This window comes from Schistocerca nitens, chromosome 4, assembly GCF_023898315.1.
Source record: "Schistocerca nitens isolate TAMUIC-IGC-003100 chromosome 4, iqSchNite1.1, whole genome shotgun sequence".
Lineage (NCBI taxonomy): Eukaryota > Metazoa > Arthropoda > Insecta > Orthoptera > Acrididae > Schistocerca > Schistocerca nitens.
The window spans coordinates 830,296,223-830,301,043 of NC_064617.1; the positions used below are offsets into that span (position 1 = coordinate 830,296,223).

The following is a 4,821-nucleotide window of genomic DNA, read 5'->3' on the forward strand; positions in this document are numbered from 1 at the left end:
GGGATAGGCTACAGCCCTGTCTCACTCCCTTCTCAACTGCTGCTTCCCTTTCGTGCCCCGTGACTCTTATAACTGCCACCTGGTTTCTGTATAAATTGCAAATAGCCATTCGCTCCCTGTGTTTTACCCCTGCCAGGATTAGAATTTGAAAGAGAGTATCCCAGTCAACACTGTCAAAAGCTTTTTCTAAGTCTAAAAATGCTATAAACGTAGGCTTGCCTTTGCTTAATCTATCTTATATGAGAAGTCGTAGGGTTAGGATTGCCTCGCGTGTTCCTACATTTCTCCTGTATCTTAACTGATCTTCCCCGAGGTCAGATTCTACCAGTTTTTCCATTATTCTGTAAAGAATCTGTGTTAGAATTTTGCAGCCGTGACTTATTAAACTGATAGTCCGGTAATTTGACAACCGTCAACACCTGCACCTGCTTTCTTTGGAATTGGAATTATTATATGCTTCTTGAAGTCTGAGTATTTCGCCTGTTTCATTCATCTTGCTCACCAGGCGGAAGAGATTTTGTCATGGCTGACTCTCCCAAGGCTATCAGTAGCTCTAATGGAAAGTTGTCTACTCCTGGGACCTTGTTTTGACTTAAGTCTTTCAGTGATTTGTCAAATTCTTCACGCGGTGTTATATCTCACTTCCCATCTTCCTCTACGTCCTCTTCCATTTCCATAACATTGCCCCCAAGTACATCTCCCTTTTATAGCCGCTCATATACTCCTTCCACCTTTCTACTTTCCCTTCTTTGCTTAGGAGTGGTTTTCCATCTGAGCTCTTGGTACTCATACAGGTGGTTCTCTTATCCCCAAAGGTCTCTTTAATTTTCCTGTAAGCATCATCTGTCTTACCCTTAGTGATATATGCTTCTCGTTTTTAGACGTTTGTATTTCCTTTCACCTGCTTCATTTATTGCATTTTTATATTTTCTCCTTTCAATGGATTATAAATCTGATACAAATTAAGTGATTGTAACTGATGTAATTAAAGCCAACGACCTTTCCGCAGTGGTAACACCGGTTCCCGTCAGATCACCGAAATTAAACGCTGTCGGGCTGGGCTAGCACTTGAATGGGTGACCATCCGGTCTGCCGAGCGCTGTTGGCAAGCGGGGTGCACTCAGCCCTTGTAACGCAAACTGAGGAGTTACATAATCGAGAGGTAGCGGCTCCGGTCTCGTAAACTAACGTAAGGCTGGGAGAGAGGTGCACTGACCGCATGCCCCTCCACATCCGCATCCAGTGACGCCTGAGGGCTGAGGATGACACGGCGGCCGGTCGGAACTGCTGGACCTTCATGGCCTGCTCGTGTGAACATTTTTTTAGCTCATTTAATTGGTCTTTATTCATATGACATTTGCTCTCTATTGACTGTTGTCGCTTGACAGAGGTCTGTGTTTTAAGAGATGAACCCGTATTTTTATTCGTCCACCTACTCAGACAAAGTGGTCAAAACCAGATATGGGCTTACAGGCCTCAGTTTTATTTTGCTTTTTATAATTATATTTGATGTCTGCATAACGACATAAAATATTACGCAAAACCTTAACACGTTTCAGTAGGATTTTGTGGAGGCTTCTTTCGACGTATTTCACACATCTTAGTTGCAATGCCACATGGTCAGTTCTTCGGAGATTTTTTCTTTAGACTTTTATGGAGAATAAAGTTTTGGAATCGTTCAATTGTCATGTGATATTGACGTTTGTTCGTTTTTTTTCTAAATAGTTATTACATTCAGTGTTCTTCACAAAGGAAAAATCATTCAGTAATTATTACATTTTTTAGAGTTTTCCAATACTCTTGTTTAAAAACACTGGAAAGCCAAAGGAACTGGCACAGCTGACTAATATCTTGTAGGACCCCCGTGAGCACGCAGAAATGCCGCAACACGACGTGGCATGGACTCCACTAATGTCTTAAGTAGTGCTGGAGGAAACTGACGCCATGAATCCTACAGAGCTGTCCATAAATCAATAAGAGGACGAGGTGGTGGAGATCTCTTCTGAACAGCATATCGCAAGGCATCCCAGATATGCTCATTAATGTTCACGTCTGGTGAGTTTGGTGGCCAGCGGAAGTGTTTAAACTCCGAATGGTGTTTCTGGAGCCACCCCGAAGCAATTCTGGACGTACGGGGTGTCACATTGTCCTCTTGGAATTGTCCAAGTCCGTCGGAATGTACAATGGACACGAATGGATGCAGGTGATCAGACAGGATGCTTACGTACGTGTCACCTGTGAGTCGCATCCAGACATATCAGGAGTCGCATATCACTCCCATTGCACACGTCCCACACCATTACGGAGCCTCCACCTGCTTGAACAGTCTCCTGCGGGAATGCAGGGTCCATCGATTAATGAGGTTGTCCCCTTACCCGTACACGTCCATCCACTCGATACAATTTGAAACGAAAATCGTCCGACCAGTCAGCATGTTTCCAGTCATCAACAGTACAAAGCCCGTGTTGATGGGCCCAGGTCACGCGTAAGGTTTTGTGTCGTGCAGTCGTGAAGGGTACACGAGTTGTCCTCCGGCTCGAAAGCTTATATCGATGATTTTTCGTTGAATGGTTCGCACGCTGATACTTTTTGATGGCCCATCACTGAAATCTGCAGCAATTTGCGGAAGGGTTGCACTTCTGTCACGTTGAACGATTCTCTTCAGTCGGCGTTGGTCCCGTTCTTGCAGCGATGACGGAGATTTGATGTTTTACCGGATTCCTGATATTCACGGTACACTCGTGAAATGGTCTTACCGGAAAATCCTTACTTCATCGTTACGTCGGAGATGCTGTGTCCCATCGCTCGTGCGCCGGCTGTAACACCTCGTTCAAACTCACTTAAATCTTGATAACCTGCCATTGTGGCGGCAGTAACCGATTTAACAACTTTGACTGACACTTGCTGTCTTATATAGGCGTTGCCGACCGCAGCGCCGTATTCTGCCTGTTTACATATCTCCGTATTTGAATATGTATGCCTATACGATTCTCTTTGACGCGTCAGTGTACTATTGTAACGTTGAATGGAGAATTGTAATTTGCTGAATTTCTGCTGTGTTGTTGAGGTGAAAGCGAAGCGCAACAGCTCGCTGGGCAGGCTGTCCATCGATGCGAGGACCCTCGAAAGCGGACAGTAACATGGAGAGGTTGGCCAGGTTGTCGAAGTAGGCTGACAGCATGAAGAACGACCAGGGAGTTTTCCTCCGGAGGTCAGGTATCTCATTATTCATGGGTACATGAAAAAGAACAGTTTAGTATCAAAATACACATACGACAGGTTGATGTGTCGGCTGAGAACGATGTTTCATTAGTAGAGAGATTCTTACAAGGAAGCATGGTTCACCTTTATTTTATTGTTTGTGGTGACAGGTTTCTATTCCGGTATGCTTCTTCGAAGTATTTTCCTGTGGTGTCGTTTTATTTGAGGCACTCCGAGAGGTTCTAGGCGCTACAGTCTGGAACCGCGCGACCGCTACGATCGCAGGTTCGAATCCTGCCTCGGACATGGATGTGTGTGATGTCCTTAGGTTAGTTAGGTTTAAGTAGTTCTGAGTTTTAGGGGGGCTGATGACCTCAGAAGTTAAGTCCCATAGTGCTCACAGCCATTTTTTTTATTTGAGGCACTGTTGCACATACCATGCGGTTATTTACTGCACTGCATGCATTGTTAATAGTCTGGGATGTGGTTCACAGTCAGTTTTATTGCTTTACGATGCAACTACACGTCCCTGAGAAGTGTCCTTGGTAGAGAAATCGTTTGTGGTGCACCACAGGCCTTAGATGAGAGCGGTGAACGACGGCTGTGAAGATTTGTATGGGTGAAGAGACGTACAGCTGCTGAGCAACTAACTGCCCAGATGAACCAACAGTGTCTCGCCAACGACCGTTCAGCGAACGTTGCTGCTTATGGGTCTCCACAGAAAGTGCTTGGTTCATACACCCATGCTGACTACTGTTCATCGGCCACGAAGGCTGGAATTCGCAAGTCAGTACCGCATCTGGACGTCCAATGAGCGGCGGCAGGTGGTCTTTTCAGATGACTCACGTCTTATACTACATAGGACAAATGGTCGTTGACATGCACGATGTGAAACGTCTGAAAGCAAACGAAGATGGAGCATTGCGGTATGGGGAATGTTTTCGTGCCACGCCCTGAGTGGTCTCGTTATTCCGGAAGGCACAGTGGACCAACAAAATAATGCATCTGTCCGTGGGGACTATGACCACTCCTACATGCAGTTTACTTTTGCTCTGCACAGTGGCATCTACCAGCAGGACAATGCAACGCGCCACACAGTTTGCAGTGTGCGAGCGTGGTTCGATTGCACTAGAATGAGTTTACCATACTCTCATGGCCACGAAACACCCCGAATTAAAACCCAGTCGACGTAATGTGGGACCACCTACATAGTGCTATTAGCGTCAACGGATCCTCAACCGAGAAACAACGCAGCTGTCCGTCGTAGCGGACCGCGCTAAAAAAGATAGTTATTCAAGATTTTGACAGGCAGACACGTTTATGTGACTTGACAGAGTATGAGTTACTCATGTTCAGAAGTGATTGTACGGTGCAGGGTACAAGTTCTTCCGGAAGGACACGGAGTGATAGACACATGTAACAAGTAAATGTTAAGAGTTTATGCCCTTGAGCGAAACCATAGGAGCGTCTTTCGAGCATAACAGGTGTGTCCAGCGTGGTGTGTTGGATGTGGGTGTAGGGACATTGTTTTACTCCATATCACTTTTTTTCAGCACAGTTCCTTTTTTTAAAAAAAATTTCTGGTAAAATGCACATTATAAATATATCATTTGTTGAATT

The 4,821-nt window shown here is 45.2% G+C and overlaps 1 pseudogene; it reads left to right on the top strand.

Annotated features, from left to right (window-relative positions):
- The first annotated feature begins 990 nt into the window (after window positions 1-990).
- LOC126253728 (5S ribosomal RNA) lies at window positions 991-1,108 on the top strand (annotated as a pseudogene).
- Window positions 1,109-4,821: the final 3,713 nt, after the last annotated feature.